We start from the raw sequence: 20,819 nt of genomic DNA, 5'->3' as shown, positions 1-20,819 counted from the left end.
TCAAATTCCTTTTTCATGAGAGACATTTTGTTTCTCAACATTTCATCACTTCCCGTAAACTTTGCTTCCAACTCTGTCCAAATCGAATATGCAGTTCCGTCATGTTGAAGCAAAATCAGAATATCTTCTTTTATTGCCTGCTGAAGTAGACTGACCATCAATTTTTCATCTCGATACTTCTTCTTTTGTGCAGTATCCATCTCTCTAAGTGTTAGCGGAGCAGCATTCTCAATATTGTCTTTTGTGGGTTTAGTATATGGTACTTCAGTATGTTCCCACGCGTCAAGATGATAAGCTTCAACCCAATTTCCGAATCGTTCCGACCACACATTGTAATCATCAATATCCATGAGTTTCGGTGGTTTTTGAGACGTTCCGGTTTCATTTTCAATCAAAGCACTTTGGGTAATCGATGTTGGAGTAGCAAAAGCATTATAAAAATCAGTATCCATCTTTCAAATGTTCACTAATTCACAAATATTTTCAAATTCTTGGAATTTGTCCCTTGTAGAAATCCCTTGAATCACCTGTTAACACACAAACAAATGATTAGTAAACACAATATCAAACTCTTAAAAACTGGATTGGGCCTTATGCTCTTAATGGGCGGTGACTTAAAATTTGATTGGGCCTTCAAGGTATTAAAGTTCAATGAGGTTTTTTTTTTATTATTCTTGGGCGGTGACTATTCTTTTTATAAAGTTCACATGCACGCAACCAATTTTAATGATACAGCCGACATCTATATCACATGAACTTTGATTAAAAATAAATGGGGCGGTCATGGATTTTGATTGGGCAGTGGATTGGGATTGGGTTCACATGCAAGTGGGCGGCAGAATGGGCGGCAACAAAACTCTAATTGGGCCAACAGATTAGTGGGCAGCAACTATTTAAATGGGACAGTGCATTGTTGTTATCTATTGGTTTACTGTTTGAATAAGCGGTTCTCAAATGTCAAATGAGCGATCCCAAATGTCAAATAAGCGGTTCTCAAATGTCAAATGAGCGGTTCACTATTTTTGGCACAATGAGCGGTTCAAGATGACATAAAAGCGATCCAATTGTTCCCAAAAGCGATTCAAAGAAGTGACTTAAGAGCGGTTCAAAGAGTGATCCAATGAGCGGTTCAAAGAGATTTCCCTATGAACGATTCAACCATTTTGTTCACATAAGCGAGCCTAAACTGATTTTGGAGCGGTTCACATATGTTCGAATAAGCGACCCAGACCTTTTGACGAAAAACCGAACCGAAAAACTGCGATTACTCCTAAACTACTTGGAGTTTCGAGCTGAAACTTGGTAGGGTTTTAGATCATGTATACGCGCACCACATATCCAAAAATCAGCCAAAACGGACCGTGAAATCTTGGTCTGACGTAAGAAAGAAGGTGTAGAAGAAGAAAATGTGACGAAATCCAGCAAATTTCAATGAAACTCCTCCTCCTGAAGCTCTGATACCAGTTGTAGGATCGAATACCGACCTGTTTGAGTCGTTCAGAGAAGTTCGTATCCGAATTAAGAGGCGGAAACTAATAATTCGGTGCACTTGACGCTGAATTCACTTTAATCTTGCTGTTGTATTGCTATTGAACTCGATTACAATGTTTTACAGCACTTCGGCAGCACTTCGTGGCTTACCGGAACAATTCACCTCTAACTATGTGTTTGTAACTATCTTTGGAACCACTCTTATGACCTATTTATACACTTCTGGAACCGCTTATACGGCATGTCCGTATGAGTGGTTCACCAACTTGCCGTAAAAGGGGTCCAAGATCATGACACAAAAGGGGTCCATGATCATGACATAAGAGTGGTCCTAGAAGTGTACATAAAAGCGGTCCTAGACTAGATATGACACAAAAGCGGTCCTAGAACATGTAAACATAAACAATCCTATACAAATCACTATTTCTAGGATTCCGTGCCATTTCCATTCTGTTCAGCTTCAAGACTCGATGGAAGACGTAGTCAGCAGACGTAGGTGCACTAACAATTTCACATTTACTCCTGAAATAATATAACTCGACAATAATCATTAGTCGTTATTGTCAAGAGGTGATATCTTCACCTTTTGACCCGTTTGGTCTAAGTGACCGGTTAGGTTGACGAGATGGCAATTATTACCAACTCATCTATACGACTCGCTCCGGTTTACACCGTGCGGTCATTTCACCTATTGATCGTTCCCTAACGCTTTTTAGCCTATCATAGCTTACGTCATACGGTGCCATACAAAATCAATAGTTATGGTCAACGCGTGACCAATTTACCGTTTTACCCTTATTGTTTGTTTTGGTTTACCCTATAAGGCAACCATTCCAACGTTTCATTTTCCATTTATCATAAAATAATCGAATTACTGATTTTAAGTCTTTTCTAAACCATCAACATGGTTTCTTGTCATGCTTGTCCAACTTGTTCCGTGCATCTACACGCCGGAACATCATACCGCAATTATGTATTTATCTTATTCGTAACTAATACGATAAGAGGATATTCTAAAATACAAGACTAGTGTAAGCCATACTTACCTCGCACCCGAATACGCTTTTTCTTCTCGTGCTTGATTCGTTTGACCGCTTCTTTCCCAAGCCTCCACCTAGCTTGTAGAGAGTGTCAAACTATTATTATAATCCGTAAGATGATTAGATTAGTCACCTTTACTTATGACTATTTCATTTTACGGATTTCATGCCAAAACTACTATTCGATATCATCATTGGTTAATTTGACTTTTAGGAGTCAACTACTCTTAATTATCCAATAGGCATAATTAAGTTAAGTCATCGTTATGATTAGAATCCGTTTTAACCCATATTTCACGTAATTAGTCAAACTAGCCAATTACGCATTTCTTTCATAAAATCCTCTTTTCAATATTCATTCGGGCATTTTAACAAACACCTTGTAGGCGAGATTTACAAGCATATTTTCTCTACTCATGTTCATCATTTTAACCAAGTTTTAGTATCAAAATCATGCCTCTATGTCTAGTGTACATGAACTACACCTAGAACTAGCATCACAACATCAAGGTTCATCCATTTAGCATCTTAATTCGAGTGTTCACCATATTTCTACAAAACCCATTTAACACATGATAGGGTAATTATCAAATCCCTAGTTTGGGCCTCAATTCATCAAGTTTTCAACTAGGGTTTGTTTCTAAACGAAGATTTCATCACAATAACACTCATAGATTCAATATTCATTCTAGAATTTCGATTATGATTGTTCATCATAATCTCAAAGTATCACCAAATCATAAAGTTCGACATACCTTGTGATCCCCACGACTAGGTGATCATTTATATGTGTTCATGCATCAATTTGGGTCTTGATTTGAGCTTCAATTTGTTGAGATTGTTGGAGCTAGGGTTTTGGAGCTCTTGCTCCTTCTCCTGGACTACTTCACGCACGCACACACACATCTAGTGTGTGTGTTGTGTTATATTTTTAAGTTATAATTCCATTTTCAAGTTACCCGGCTTTGGTCCCTCGTGTTTGGTTAGTTATTAATTAGGTCACAACCTAATTATTTTCAATAATATTCCCACTTATTAACTAGGTTTAATATTCCTAGTTAACTTAACGGGTTCGGGAAGTCATAACCCGTTTTTATTTTAAGTCCCGTTACTCGGACTTTTACAAATTTCATTTCATTAAAAGCTTTTATTCACTTCTTATTTAATATTAGGATTAACTATTTAAAATCCTAATATTTACCGGGTAAGTTTTACCGCTAACGGTATTTTACCCGTCTTTTAGTGCTAACAGGGTTTGATTACCAAACCCGTTTTCGGGGTGTTACAAGTCTACCCCCCTTAAAGAGGTTTCGTCCTCGAAACCTTTTCTTACATAATTTATCGAGTTTAACTCCATGCATTTGCTCTCGATAATCAATTAAGCATTTTTCCTATCTTAACCGATTGTTAGTATTACCAGAAAAGTATGGTAATACTCTTTTGGTTATAAATCATCTATGTATCTTACATGACATAATGCGACTGGGAATAACGTAATCTCGTTATTTCCACTAGTTTAATTAACTTAGCGATATTCCTTGCTTTCATATCCTATCGAATTTTTTGTGGATCCGTTACTTTGACCCGTTTAAAGGTCTTTAGTGAAATATTTCACTTTTAGCAACGAATTCTTTTGTTTTCAAATTTATCTATTCGGTTCAGCTATACCGATCCCGCCGTTTTCGAGCAAACCAAATTTCTTGACTTGAATTGTTGACCTTAACTGGTCTCACTAACTAGACTTATTTGTCCAGTTCCTTTTTACCGCTTGCTTGGTCATATTGTGATTCTACTTCACATTACATTTCTTGACCGTGATTGTGTTACATCATGTTTAATTTACATCAACCTTTCATTTTTGAGAATATCACCTTTCGAATATATCATCTTGCGCCTATCAGTGTCAAGACTTGTATCTTTCATGCTTACTATTTAAATTCCTATCAGAATTTATGTATGTAAGAACATTATTTCTTACTAAAACCGAAGTTTTAGTTTTAGGATCTTTTCTTTATCTTGTGTCAATCATCCATACCGGGATATTGACAGTACGTAATTTAATCCTTTACAGTCTTAGTTTTTTATGCGGGGATTCTTAACTGGTTTCCTTGCTTTATTCCATCTAACCCGTAGGTTTATCACTTAGCCTTATGGGCTATTATTATTTTTTTTTTTTTTTTGATTAGACATTCACCTCTTTAAGGCGAAGTCCTTTTAACTTCTTTCCAATCATGACCCGTGGGTCGTTTTGGCCCCGTAGACCTTTTGCTCTAATTAATACCTCGTAGGTTATGATGATCCCGTAGATCATCTTTTATTCGAGTCTTCCTTCAAATGTGTATACATTTATATACGCATACGGCGTTAAGGCACCATGTTTTTGCTTAACATCATTTATTATCGTTTTGATATTATCTTTGACCTTGACCGTAGTCTAAGGCCACATTCGTTTCTTTTCGGGCACATTTTCCGACTTTATGATTTCTCACGTCATTTATGCGTCGGTTTATCTTATGCTCACCATTATCCTGTTTACATACATTCGTGTTTGATTATGTCCCATTGCCGGGCTCATTATTCTCTTGCATTTAACACTACCTTTATCTGGCTAGTACTCATTTGTGCCATTCGGCGTTATATTGTATTCAACATGTTTGACCTATTAATGTGAAATCCATCACTTATAAACAATCAACTTTATTCTTTATTCGACCCATTCGACTTCGAATAGTTGAACATATTTACTCACAATTTCAATATACGAGATTTTATAGTCATAACTCGTAATCCACGTTACTTTGATCTTTCAAACCGCGTTCACGTCTCTTGGTTTACGCGTGTGTTTAATTCTTACCCATCCACCGGGTGTTTTACCGAAATTGTTATTATTGCAACCCTCCCGGTATGCATTAAGACCTCGCTTCGGTTTTTTTTTATATTCTGACTTTATCTTTAAGTTCGACGTTTTACAAAAATGACCCGTTAAGGAACATATTTGCATTTTCCGGGTTCGAGTGTAAGTACACCCCCTCCCAATGCATATCTAACTCATCTTACATGTTTACATTCTCCGGGTTCGAGTGTAAGTATCACTCCCTCCCAATATTTGTCTAAATCGTTGTACATGCTTGATGTTTTCTGGGTTCGAGTGTAAGTACACTCCCTCCCAATACTTGTCTAAATCATTTTACATGCTTGATGTTTTCTGGGTTGGAGTGTAAGTACACTCCCTCCTAATACTTGTCTAAATCATTTTACATGCTTGATGTTTTCTGGGTTCGAGTGTAAGTACACTCCCTCCCAATACTTGTCCAAATCATTTTACATGCTTGTTTGTCCCATCACCCGGGCTCTTTATCCTAATGTAATACGCTCCCGTCACTTGGTTGTGCGTTTACATTATTATCAAATATTTTGCTTATCTGATTCATTTGGGTACTTTTCAATTAGTCCCATTCACCCTGCCCTTACTACATCGGATGTAAACGTGTCCGCCATAAGAAGTTCATGGTATCATATGCCGCTACTTACTTGGCCAGAGTAAGCGATTAACACATGACACGCATGACCTTTTTACAGTTTTCACATCACGCCCTATGTAAGTAATACCTCTATCTGTTTTTCTTGGAAACAATATCCCGGATAGGTTTTCTATTCAGGTCTTTCCAAGTTTTCAATCTACATATGCAACTTTCAATTTCTACATATCTGTTGCATATTACTATTTATGCAATGATTTAAAACGTGCACCTGATAATGCTTGCCCTAACGGGCTTCTCTTGCCATTAGCCTTGTTCGCGGTCGTTACGCGATTTAGTCCTTGATGGGCATGTTCCTCTTGTCATGCCTTGGACTGTTCCTGTTGATGCACTTATGTCTGTACTTTGTCTGTATTCGGTCTATATGTAAACGATGTCCTAGTCAGTCCTGTAAGTTGACCAAGTCAACCGTCCTCCTGGTTTGACCTGGCGCAACAGTTAGAAATATATTATGTGAAGTGTCTGAGTCGAAGGATGAGCAATCGAAGGATTATGTCTATCCTTCGATTGGCTCGAAAGATAAACCACGAAGGATACTGATGGACTTCGAAGGATATGCTATCCTTCGAAGTACATATGGATCCTTCGATGGAAATTGTGGTCGACAGATAGTCCTTCGGACAGTCTGTCTAATCCTTTGACCAGACCTGCTGTGTGTGGGTATAAATACCCATGTAGTGTGTTGTGTTAGCTAGAGACAAGACAAGAGACTTGAGAGACTAGTGAGATAGATGCACACATAGTGAGTTGAGAGCATTCTATCAAAACACACACACACACACTAGAGAGTTTGCAAGTTAGATTTGTTTAACCTTTGCCATCTTTAAATGTAAGTGTCCTTCAATCAAGACATTCACAAAGTTAGTAATGTCAACTTTACTAAATGCCCGTATCATAGTACAAGGCTTTTGTACTATATGTGTCAACGCACGAAATGTTGTTAACCATTTCTATCATTTAATTTGGGGTAACGTGTATTTCACGATAACCCTATGTGTTGTTTACAACACTTTAATACACTAAACGATTAACATACATACGCTTACCGGATTTGCGATCAAGCCTCGAACCGAACACACCTTACTCTTTAACCATGAGCTCTGATTACCAACTTGTAACACTCTAGTTATTATTTTAAAGGTTTTCGTATAAATTACGAAAACAGACATGTATTTAGTGTTATGTATCCTTAGACAATTCCGAGTAAATTAAAACTTTTACAATTCATAAGCTATTCCATGAACGTGATTGGGTTCGTCGTTAAAATTTACAACGAGGCAATGTGCGGAAGCATGAGTCTTTATTGTGTTCGGTTCTTCAGTTTGATCGTCTTCCGGCATCCCAAAGTGTACCTACATTTCATAAACATGAAATGCTTAGTCATACAGGGTTTTAAACGTGTCTAAACGGGTTCGAGAAACAATTGATAACAAAACAACAATTTCAACCTGACCTCCACCGTAAATTACGGTGGCACCGTAATTTACGGTGGCCACTGGTTTTACATGCCCCTACCGTAAACCAGTAGGGGGCTACCGTAAGACTTTCATCTCCACCGTAAATTACGGTGGCACCGTAATTTACGGTGGACTCTGCATCCAGCTTTTCCAATTTGCCGCAATTTTGACCCATTCATGTTTTTATCAAACGAAACATGTTTGTTTGATCCTTATTCTCACGGTAATCATAATTTCAATAATTCCTATCATATTAGGTTCAAGTCGCGGGTTCCTTACGTATCTTAAACCCATTTACGCTCCTATGCATATTTTGACCCGTTAAGGGTGTTTATGCATATTTTGATCATGAAACGCTCTCATTCATTTCTAGCATTATCATACAACATTTCTTATCAAGTGATCTTCCACCACAAACTTATTTGTGGTGGACTTGAGGGGGAAATCTAAATAATCCGAGTTTTTCTCGTCGGATTACTAAATTTACGACAAAGACTCGTATAGAGTCATTTGACCAAAGGTTTACATCTTTTGCGACTTAATACTTATTTCAATTACTTACTTGATCGTAAAACTCGTTTCAAAACTACCTTTAAAGGTAGTTTGTCCAATTTAGCTTATAAGGGCGTTTTAGTCCGTTTAGCCAATCATTTACGATGAAGGACTTTTGGAAGTATATTTGACCCGAAATCCCTCTTTTAACTTATGATTTTGTTTGAAAAGTCATTAAGCTTCCCAACGCAATGTTCACTATATTAAACATTTGGTTTACTTATCAAGTAACCAAATGTTCATTTTGACTTCTATTAGCACTCGTTGAACCACATATTCTAAATGAGTGTTACCCTGTTTCACATACCTGGCGCGGGTCAATATGTCAACCCGTTTTTTAATACCTTGCTTTTATAACCGCTAATCCATGGCGTTGCTAATACCCATTTCACATTTACTCCTGAAATAATATAACTCGACAATAATCATTAGTCGTTATTGTCAAGAGGTGATATCTTTACCTTTTGACCCGTTTGGTCTAAGTGACCGGTTAGGTTGACGAGATGGCAATTATTACCAACTCATCTATACGACTCGCTCCGGTTTACACCGTGCGGTCATTTCACCTATTGATCGTTCCCTAACGCTTTTTAGCCTATCATAGCTTACGTCATACGGTGCCATACAAAATCAATAGTTATGGTCAATGCGTGACCAATTTACCGTTTTACCCTTATTGTTTGTTTTGGTTTACCCTATAAGGCAACCATTCCAACGTTTCATTTTCCATTTATCATAAAATAATCGAATTACTGATTTTAAGTCTTTTCTAAACCATCAACATGGTTTCTTGTCATGCTTGTCCAACTTGTTCCGTGCGTCTACACGCCGGAACATCATACCGCAATTATGTATTTATCTTATTCGTAACTAATACGATAAGAGGATATTCTAAAATACAAAACTAGTGTAAGCCATACTTACCTCGCACCCGAATACGCTTTTTCTTCTCGTGCTTGATTCGTTTGACCGCTTCTTTCCCAAGCCTCCACCTAGCTTGTAGAGAGTGTCAAACTGTGACAACCCGAACTTCCGAGGTTAGTTTGTAATCTTGATTCCGCGCTATTTCTCTTTCATGATCTTTGCTTTGTTAAACGGGTTAAACATGCAACCTAGTCCGGCCCATACGAATCAAATCACATAGTTGTTTGGGCTTATCTTCGGCCCACGCGACTTGGCAACAATCTATCGGCCCATTTGTGTATTAACTAAAAATCTATCAGCCCACTTAATCCACATATTATCGCATATATATACTGCTTACTTATACTGTTCACTTGGGCTTGAGCCCATGTCCGGCTAAATGACCCACCGGCCCCAACATCCTTGTTAATTAGTTATCCAGCCCAACACCCCATACGTATTGTAATCTAAATCTAATCCGATCTAGCTTAAAACCGTAACAAACTCTACTTTATATCTCTCTCTCAAATCTACCTACGGCAGCAGGAAACCCCTCCCCTCCTCTTCCTTGATTCGCATCGGACGCAGGAGATCTACCCCCCCTTCGAGTTTACATCTTGTTTGATCAGGCTTCCGGTTAGTATCTTATTATGTTTATTGAACTTGGTTGATTGATAATATCCGTTTATATGGCATGATGACAAGCATGGCCGCATATTCATTTAATAAAGTTGTTCAAGTAATAAAGTTGAACTAAGAATACACGTAATATGGGCAGTTAGTTGTGATCATGTTGATGATGTTAGGTCATGTAGTTGTCATGTGATCACCGATTAATCATCCAATTAGATTTAGTGGCTACTGTGAATGGTTTGGATTGTCAAAAACACATGGGTAGTAATCGATGGGGTAGGGCATTAATGGAAAAGATGCGGTCCAATAGTTTTAATTGTACATGGGCAGTAGACTAAGTCAATTGTGTGTGCATGACATTTGCTTTTAAATATTGTTTGCTGAATAACTACATGTAATCTTTATGATGTGTGGGTCAGCTAGTGGACCGAATGAAGGTCCAATGGGGGCGGCTTGGTGATTGCTAATAATTAATTGTGTAGGTTATATATCATTTGAAATATGTGTTGAACTATGCCCCAAACAAATAATTAATCGTATGTGTTGTCATGCAATAAAGGGACCAAACAAAGGCCCAATGGGGCGTTGAACTATGTGGCCTAGAGTTCTATTATGATGAACCATGTTGTAGCCGTAGGGATGTGTGCTTGGGTTGGTAATCGGTTGTGACGGCCCAATGGAGTGGTCCATGAAGTAAACGGTCTAATGGGTATGAATAGGCATTAACAGTTTCGGCCAGTGTGTTTATAATATGCATGTGACATCTTGATGAGTTGAGTAGAGTGGCCCATGTGTTGATTGCTTAGTGGACCGAGCAAAGGTCCAATGGGGGGGCGGCTTGTGTGATCAATAACTTTTAAAAATCAAATGTTTTGATCAGTGTAAAAACATGAAAAAAAGATATAATAATTACTATTCTCCTATATATTGAATAAACATTAGTTTAGTAATAACAGTAAGCAAAACAATCGGGCTTCACAGGAGCACTTGGGCTCGGCAGACAACAGGCCCACTTCAATGTTGTTTGGACCGTACCATGGCGAGTCGGGAGCCTGGGAGGTACTAGTGGGCTGTTGTGGGTCGAAGCATAGTTGACTGTTATAACTCAAAGTGTGGAACTAGAATTAATATATTGTTGAGAATAAACTGAACTTGGGCCCTATGGGCTACTCACACGCATGTATGTAATTGCAAGTATCATGTAGTTCTTGTGAGCTCGCAGTGGTAGTCAGAAGGTTATGTTATGCATGATAAGCTAAATCACGTTGGCTAGGGAAATGGTAATATGAACAGGACGCGAGTAGTTGCAATGTGTTGAGTAGTGTTGGTGATTTACGTGTGTAACAACGTAGATGACATGAGTTAATAAATGCCTATGTGAGACATGGACACTGTTGATTGACTGATACGACTTGCACAACCTGTTTAATGTTAATGTACTGTCTTATGAATACATGTGAAACAATATGCGCTAAGCTTGTATGTGAACTAACTGTTATGTAAAAACCATCGTAGGATTCGATTGATCATTTCTGTTAGACGAATAATTAATCTTACCGAGCAAACCAAAGGTGAGTTCATTGCTCTTTTCTCAAGCATGGATCCCAGTGTAGTGATAACGGGTAACGTTCCGATGAGGAATGCATGGGTAATGGGATGTTGGTTATTGTACTCAGTTTTTCTATCATTGTAAGACCACTACATCTACCGGCACGTTGCTTGTAGGGCAACGGGGGTTATTAGTTGATAGCGCTATTAGGTTTGGCACCCTCACGACGTTCAAAGGGAACGGGCGTGAACTAATTACCTTAAAACATGACCAATGCTTTGATAGAGGCATTGGGGTTGGCAATCACATATCATATGGCCATTCGGTACTCGAGTAATAACAACATCAAAACATCAAAACGTCAAACATCATAACAACAAGCAACATATCATTTTGTAAACTGTTTTACTAACATGATCGGTAACACAACTTGGTAAACAAACACAAACCTTGAACTCACCAGCGTAGTCTGACACACTTGTTTACATGCTTGTAGGTAATTACAGAAGGAACTTGGGAACTTGCTGTCTGATGCTGCTGGAGTGGTTATGGTCATGATAAACATTTATATTGATTGGGTTTCGACACATTTATACATTTATACTTTTATGCTTCCGCTCAATACTTTGGTTTTGGTTAAACTTTTTAAACGTTACAATTGGGGTATTTTTATACATTATAACTTGTGTTTGATATGATTGGTGGCTCTTTGTTGAATCGTTACACCTCCATTAGGGACACGCCCTAGGTGGTAATTTGGGGGTGTGACAGTTTGGTATCAGAGCCACTGGTTATAGAGAACTCGGTTTTAAAACGTTTTCATAAAACCAGACTATAACCGAATTGATCCAAACGATGACCATGACACTCAGCTTCAGACTGCAAGGTTCGTTCCTCCTTAGCTTCTGCTTTATATGCCTAGTAAACGTAACTGTATTTAGAGCATGCACGATACGACATGGTAGGCATTATGACACATTGATGGTGTAACATAACACTTGCATCTAGTAAATTCTAATCTTGTTAGTAGTGCTTATTCTGTGATTGATTGGGGTGGAAGAAACTTCAAACATAAGTTAAGAAGCATCGAGAGGAGCATGCAAACCGCCTTATTATCATGGGTGCACACATAATAATAATGCGTGGTGCATGCAAATCCCAATGAGGCTTAACGAGTGTAAGAGGGGTTCTTCCCTGTTTGTGTATGAACATGGTAGTTAATCATTCTCAACGTGATAAACCTGAACACTTTCCTCGTTTTCGACCCCTAAATTAGTTCATTTCCATATATAGAAACATGAGTGGACGAGGAAACGGACGTAGCAACTATTGATTGAAACTTTGTGTGCTTACTCTTTCTGTCATTTTTTCCTTTCTGCGTTAATACCCTCTTTTGGAACGTTGAGAGTGTGCATTCTTTCGTTTAACTTGCGTTACGTCATCAACTCGACAGGCATGTCTACACCGTCCGCATCTTCCGACCAATCCCGGGCGCCAGGGAAGGCACCCGCTGCTACTCACTCACCCCCGCGTCAGATGGAGACGCGTGCTGCTTATAGGAAGAGACTCGCACAGGGCGGGGAGTCGTCCTCCCGACCTACGCATGCACTACCAGTTAACTCCCTCAGCGCTCAGGCCGAGTCGGCTGTGAGTAAGGCCCTCCGAGATTATAACCGGATTCTAATAGAACAAAACCAAGTCTTAATGGAGCAAAATCAGAAATTACTAAGAAAGATTGATACCCAAGGAGGGCGATTGGAAGCTCAAGAGAAGCAGATACAGGAACTTACTAGGAGAACTACTGACTTGAAGGCAGAAGCCCTAAAAGGGCGTGAGGTACAAGGTTTGATACTGAGAGACGCTCGAGTGGATCATGAAAGGCTTAACTCGCATGCCGAAAGGATAGGTATGATGGATTGGAGGGTCCATCAGTTGGAGGAAGCCCGCTTCGCACCTGAACCCGAGCCAGCCCCAGTCCCGGCACCTCCCGAACCAGAGGCGGAAGGGTCTGATGAAGAGCCGGAAGAGGAGGAAGAAGAGCCAGAGGAGGTCTCGGATAATGACGGAGACGATGATGATGGTAGTGACCTCGGGGATGGTGGCGTGGACGACTGACTCGTCTTTCAATCGTTTATCTAGTTATTTTTCTTTCAGTTGTTTTCGTATAAACAATCATGGTGATTAAAACTTTTGCGAATATTCGATGTAGTGACTTATATGGTTTAATTTGAATGGATTTCTTATTTTATCGTTTAAGGGATATTTCTTGTACTGAGTCGTCACCTTACCTCTTTTTACCCTTGCACCACAAGAGTCACATCTTTGACTCTACGACAGTTACCTTAATTATGGTAAACCTCTCGCTGGCCTTTGTACTATCCGGTGTCTATTGGTTGATGCGACACTCTTGTAAGTTTTGACATGGTCGTTGACATGGACTTGGTTATCTAGGTATCAAGCGGAAAATTCTCTGCAATCAGAAAATCGTGCGTCCCCTCTCCCCAGTGGGGAATCCTTATCAGTTTAAGATCATCGTAGTGGTGCCGTTGTTGGCATTGTCACAGTCATGAAAGCCCAGAAGTGTCTACGGAAGGGCTACCCTGCCATACTAACTCTTGTCACCGATTTGCCGCTTTAAGAAAGGAAGATCGAGTGTCTTCCACTTATCCATGAATTTTCTGACATGCCTCCTGAAGGGTGAGCTGGTTTACTTCCACATCGTTAGGCGGAATTTCAGATTGACCTTATGCAATTTCAGATTCCTTATGGGAAACAGAAATCCCTTAGGTTTGCTAGATACTATCACAGCTTCATCATAGGATTTTTGAAGGTTTCGCAACTTCAACCTCCTTAGCATAGCGGGGAGCGGTGAATTCCTGAGAAATAAAATCGGAGAACGTCCTTACAGCTTTTGAAACCCAACCCTACAACACGCGAAGCATCGCTTCTATCCGAGGGTACCGATGATCCAGCGATATACCATGATGGTGTTACGGAGAGGAACTGTACGACCTACAACCTCCGGTGGAAACCGTGGTCATTGGATTTAAGTGGGAGGCATTGCTTGGACGGTACCGAAGGCACCAATTAGACCGATCACAAGGGCCTTCAGTGCACCCTTGTTTCAATAGAGCTAACCATGTGAAGGCATCGCTAGAATGGAATTTCCGAACGAACACGGGATTAGGAGAACTATACCCACGCATCCCTGTAGACGAACCTTATCACTTGCACTTGTCATCGCCGCTAGAAGTGAAGCAGTCACAGTTACACGCGTATGTCGTTTTGCAACACTAACCTTTACCCACCAAACTCTGTCTTGGACAAATGATACACTCGCGCGACCGCAATGTGACGAACCACCCTGTTGTGCCATGCCGCCATGCACCACTACTGGAAATTACTTCTTGACAACAAATTTGCTGGCCAAATCCTTCGGATGTTTAATGGACCCCTGTTTCGCTCGAATCTTCGTACGAACCTCATTAATTCCCTGTTTCTTTGATTGGCAACCGATATAACAAAACGCTAACCACCATACCATGATTTTCACCGATCACAAGATTAGCCCCCAGGTGTTGTAAAGTATCTATAGATCGAGTTCGTCGGAACTCACTTCAGGCCATTGTTTTAGATCAATTTTCGGGATGAAAATTCTTTCAAGTAGGGGATGTTGTGACACCCCGCGAAAACGCTTAACAAAACTAGCTTCCTCAGCGACTGTTTGCTAAATTTCGGGACGAAATTTCTTTCAAGTTGGGGATGATGTCACAACTGAGCAAAATCCGCAGCAATCTTGATTTCCTCACTTCACTCCTCAATGCTTACTTGCCAAATTTCGGGACGAAATTTCTTTCAAGTTGGGGATGATGTGACAACCCGAACTTCCGAGGTTAGTTTGTAATCTTGATTCCGCGCTATTTCTCTTTCATGATCTTTGCTTTGTTAAACGGGTTAAACATGCAACCTAGTCCGGCCCATACGAATCAAATCACATAGTTGTTTGGGCTTATCTTCGGCCCACGCGACTTGGCAACAATCTATCGGCCCATTTGTGTATTAACTAAAAATCTATCAGCCCACTTAATCCACATATTATCGCATATATATACTGCTTACTTATACTGTTCACTTGGGCTTGAGCCCATGTCCGGCTAAATGACCCACCGGCCCCAACATCCTTGTTAATTAGTTATCCAGCCCAACACCCCATACGTATTGTAATCTAAATCTAATCCGATCTAGCTTAAAACCGTAACAAACTCTACTTTATATCTCTCTCTCAAATCTACCTACGGCAGCAGGAAACCCCTCCCCTCCTCTTCCTTGATTCGCATCGGACGCAGGAGATCTACCCCCCCTTCGAGTTTACATCTTGTTTGATCAGGCTTCCGGTTAGTATCTTATTATGTTTATTGAACTTGGTTGATTGATAATATCCGTTTATATGGCATGATGACAAGCATGGCCGCATATTCATTTAATAAAGTTGTTCAAGTAATAAAGTTGAACTAAGAATACACGTAATATGGGCAGTTAGTTGTGATCATGTTGATGATGTTAGGTCATGTAGTTGTCATGTGATCACCGATTAATCATCCAATTAGATTTAGTGGCTACTGTGAATGGTTTGGATTGTCAAAAACACATGGGTAGTAATCGATGGGGTAGGGCATTAATGGAAAAGATGCGGTCCAATAGTTTTAATTGTACATGGGCAGTAGACTAAGTCAATTGTGTGTGCATGACATTTGCTTTTAAATATTGTTTGCTGAATAACTACATGTAATCTTTATGATGTGTGGGTCAGCTAGTGGACCGAATGAAGGTCCAATGGGGGCGGCTTGGTGATTGCTAATAATTAATTGTGTAGGTTATATATCATTTGAAATATGTGTTGAACTATGCCCCAAACAAATAATTAATCGTATGTGTTGTCATGCAATAAAGGGACCAAACAAAGGCCCAATGGGGCGTTGAACTATGTGGCCTAGAGTTCTATTATGATGAACCATGTTGTAGCCGTAGGGATGTGTGCTTGGGTTGGTAATCGGTTGTGACGGCCCAATGGAGTGGTCCATGAAGTAAACGGTCTAATGGGTATGAATAGGCATTAACAGTTTCGGCCAGTGTGTTTATAATATGCATGTGACATCTTGATGAGTTGAGTAGAGTGGCCCATGTGTTGATTGCTTAGTGGACCGAGCAAAGGTCCAATGGGGGGGCGGCTTGTATGATCAATAACTTTTAAAAATCAAATGATTTGATCAGTGTAAAAACATGAAAACAAGATATAATAATTACTATTCTCCTATATATTGAATAAACATTAGTTTAGTAATAACAGTAAGCAAAACAATCGGGCTTCACAGGAGCACTTGGGCTCGGCAGACAACAGGCCCACTTCAATGTTGTTTGGACCGTACCATGGCGAGTCGGGAGCCTGGGAGGTACTAGTGGGCTGTTGTGGGTCGAAGCATAGTTGACTGTTATAACTCAAAGTGTGGAACTAGAATTAATATATTGTTGAGAATAAACTGAACTTGGGCCCTATGGGCTACTCACACGCATGTATGTAATTGCAAGTATCATGTAGTTCTTGTGAGCTCGCAGTGGTAGTCAGAAGGTTATGTTATGCATGATAAGCTAAATCACGTTGGCTAGGGAAATGGTAATATGAACAGGACGCGAGTAGTTGCAATGTGTTGAGTAGTGTTGGTGATTTACGTGTGTAACAACGTAGATGACATGAGTTAATAAATGCCTATGTGAGACATGGACACTGTTGATTGACTGATACGACTTGCACAACCTGTTTAATGTTAATGTACTGTCTTATGAATACATGTGAAACAATATGCGCTAAGCTTGTATGTGAACTAACTGTTATGTAAAAACCATCGTAGGATTCGATTGATCATTTCTGTTAAACGAATAATTAATCTTACCGAGCAAACCAAAGGTGAGTTCATTGCTCTTTTCTCAAGCATGGATCCTAGTGTAGTGATAACGGGTAACGTTCCGATGAGGAATGCATGGGTAATGGGATGTTGGTTATTGTACTCAGTTTTTCTATCATTGTAAGACCACTACATCTACCGGCACGTTGCTTGTAGGGCAACGGGGGTTATTAGTTGATAGCGCTATTAGGTTTGGCACCCTCACGACGTTCAAAGGGAACGGGCGTGAACTAATTACCTTAAAACATGACCAATGCTTTGATAGAGGCATTGGGGTTGGCAATCACATATCATATGGCCATTCGGTACTCGAGTAATAACAACATCAAAACATCAAAACGTCAAACATCATAACAACAAGCAACATATCATTTTGTAAACTGTTTTACTAACATGATCGGTAACACAACTTGGTAAACAAACACAAACCTTGAACTCACCAGCGTAGTCTGACACACTTGTTTACGTGCTTGTAGGTAATTACAGAAGGAACTTGGGAACTTGCTGTCTGATGCTGCTGGAGTGGTTATGGTCATGATAAACATTTATATTGATTGGGTTTCGACACATTTATACATTTATACTTTTATGCTTCCGCTCAATACTTTGGTTTTGGTTAAACTTTTGAAACGTTACAATTGGGGTATTTTTATACATTATAACTTGTGTTTGATATGATTGGTGGCTCTTTGTTGAATCGTTACACCTCCATTAGGGACACGCCCTAGGTGGTAATTTGGGGGTGTGACACAAACTATTATTATAATCCGTAAGATGATTAGATTAGTCACCTTTACTTATGACTATTTCATTTTACGGATTTCATGCCAAAACTACTATTCGATATCATCATTGGTTAATTTGACTTTTAGGAGTCAACTACTCTTAATTATCCAATAGGCATAATTAAGTTAAGTCATCGTTATGATTAGAATCCGTTTTAACCCATATTTCACGTAATTAGTCAAACTAGCCAATTACGCATTTCTTTCATAAAATCCTCTTTTCAATATTCATTCGGGCATTTTAACAAACACCTTGTAGGCGAGATTTACAAGCATATTTTCTCTACTCATGTTCATCATTTTAACCAAGTTTTAGTATCAAAATCATGCCTCTATGTCTAGTGTACATGAACTACACCTAGAACTAGCATCACAACATCAAGGTTCATCCATTTAGCATCTTAATTCGAGTGTTCACCATATTTCTACAAAACCCATTTAACACATGATAGGGTAATTATCAAATCCCTAGTTTGGGCCTCAATTCATCAAGTTTTCAACTAGGGTTTGTTTCTAAACGAAGATTTCATCACAATAACACTCATAGATTCAATATTCATTCTAGAATTTCGATTATGATTGTTCATCATAATCTCAAAGTATCACCAAATCATAAAGTTCGACATACCTTGTGATCCCCACGACTAGGTGATCATTTATATGTGTTCATGCATCAATTTGGGTCTTGATTTGAGCTTCAATTTGTTGAGATTGTTGGAGCTAGGGTTTTGGAGCTCTTGCTCCTTCTCCTGGACTACTTCACGCACGCACACACACATCTAGTGTGTGTGTTGTGTTATATTTTTAAGTTATAATTCCATTTTCAAGTTACCCGGCTTTGGTCCCTCGTGTTTGGTTAGTTATTAATTAGGTCACAACCTAATTATTTTCAATAATATTCCCACTTATTAACTAGGTTTAATATTCCTAGTTAACTTAACGGGTTCGGGAAGTCATAACCCGTTTTTATTTTAAGTCCCGTTACTCGGACTTTTACAAATTTCATTTCATTAAAAGCTTTTATTCACTTCTTATTTAATATTAGGATTAACTATTTAAAATCCTAATATTTACCGGGTAAGTTTTACCGCTAACGGTATTTTACCCGTCTTTTAGTGCTAACAGGGTTTGATTACCAAACCCGTTTTCGGGGTGTTACAAAACTATAACCACAATTGTAACCCATTTTCTTGTTAATTCTTTGTTGATCTCTTGAAGTGTATTGTTTAGGTTTTCCAGAAAGATTTAAATCTTTTATTTCAGAAATATTAATTTCTGTGATTTTGAAAACCTTTTTAATCATTTCATTTTTAACACTTCTTATTGGAAAAATCTCATCAGAATATAATTTGTCAGAATCTTTCAAAGTATATGCTACTTTGACCGGTTCGTCATTCAAATTAGATTTTGATAACAAAAATTCTTTATCATAAACCCGTTTGTCCTGTTTGATTGTCGATTTTGATATGTCGGACTCAGACTTTGATTTGGATTTGAACTCTGTTTTTGACTCCTTAATGTCATCTCTATCCAACACCTGATCGACCACACTTTTTATCAACTTGGACTCATGATCAGTGTCGGACGATGTGAACGTAACATCAATATTTTCTGGCAAATTATCTGACGACCCAGACTCCCACTGTAAGTTAGTTGCCTTTTTTACTCTTTCGGAATTTGGATTTCGAGGAGAATATCCATTTTCGACCGGGGGCGGACATCTATTGTAGACAACACTTGGTTTGTTACCAGAAATTTCTACTTTATCCTCTTCTTTTGTCTCGGATTTCTTTTCTTCCGAAGTCTTTTCTTCTTCAAACGTCTTCAATCTTTCCACAACTGGATAAATCCTGTCAACGACAAATGTAGAACATGAGTAACTTTTCAACAAATTGTTAACTCTTTCAGTTTCAATTCTTTGTGTTGCCAACCTCAATTCAAGCTCAGCACACTTTTCTGTGTAGTAGTTGACGTTATCAAGCTGCCTCATGTAAGCTCCTTTGAGTGTATTCATTGCTACAGCTTGTTCACTGCTTGACTCGTTGTACTTGTTCATTTCTCTGTTCAAGGTATCATATGATTCTTTCAATCTTTTAATGTTGTGTAGCAACTCGTTGTTTTGCTTGATCAAAGAATCACAATTCAAACACTTCTCTGGAACTTTGACTGCTTCAGTATCAGCTTTAATCTCAAACTCTAGAACTTCTTTGACTGTTCTCACTTGAACTTCTTCTACTCTTTTCTTCTTCTCAGCTTCAGCTTTTCTCCTTTCTTCCTCTTCTTCTTTTTCATATCTTTTTCATTTCTCCTCTTCAGCTTGCCTAATTTTTCTGTATTTTTCTGCCCAATATTCATCAGTAGCAACAAAAGCTTTAGCGTTTGACATCTCTTTAGCCATGAACTCTTGGTCTGGGCAATAATTATCCCAACTGAATCCATCAAGCAATTTTTCATCATCTTGATCTGCCAAACACACTTTACTGTCCGTTGGAATGTATTTATCCCAACTGAAACCACTGTTTTTGCCCTGATTAACCAGACATGCTCTCTTTGAATCTTCAATCACATTTCTACCATGTGCAGTTTGTGCCTGATGCGGTGCCTGTTGTTGTTGATATGGCTGTTGTGTAACTTGATGATAAATCGCCTTCTTGTAGTAATCGTTGTTTCCGAAATGATTTTGAGCTCCACTCGCTTCTCGATTTGTGCACTCCCTCTTGAAATGTCCCTTTTCCCTGCAACGAAAACAAGTAACTTTAGACTTATCAAAACCTAAAGTTGAAACATGTGCCTCGCGAAAATCATCTCTGCCTGTAATTTGTTTAAACTTTTCAGCCCGTCTCAACACACTAGCCATGCACCATTTTATATCCATCAGTTCCATTTCCTCGGCATCAATTTGATCGTAAT

General features: G+C 39.0%; 1 long non-coding RNA gene across 1 annotated transcript; it reads right to left on the bottom strand.

Moving 5' to 3' along the window:
• Window positions 1-8,414: 8,414 nt before the first annotated feature.
• On the bottom strand, window positions 8,415-18,626 carry LOC110934453. Its single transcript, XR_002588356.1, has 3 exons — window positions 18,538-18,626; window positions 9,004-9,071; window positions 8,415-8,479 (listed from the first exon to the last, which is right to left on the bottom strand). It is a non-coding gene; the product is annotated as an uncharacterized LOC110934453 (long non-coding RNA).
• Window positions 18,627-20,819: the final 2,193 nt, after the last annotated feature.

Source organism: Helianthus annuus, chromosome 4, assembly GCF_002127325.2.
Source record: "Helianthus annuus cultivar XRQ/B chromosome 4, HanXRQr2.0-SUNRISE, whole genome shotgun sequence".
In the NCBI taxonomy this organism is placed as follows: Eukaryota; Viridiplantae; Streptophyta; class Magnoliopsida; order Asterales; family Asteraceae; genus Helianthus; species Helianthus annuus.
This window is presented reverse-complemented; position numbering and strand designations above follow the sequence as displayed.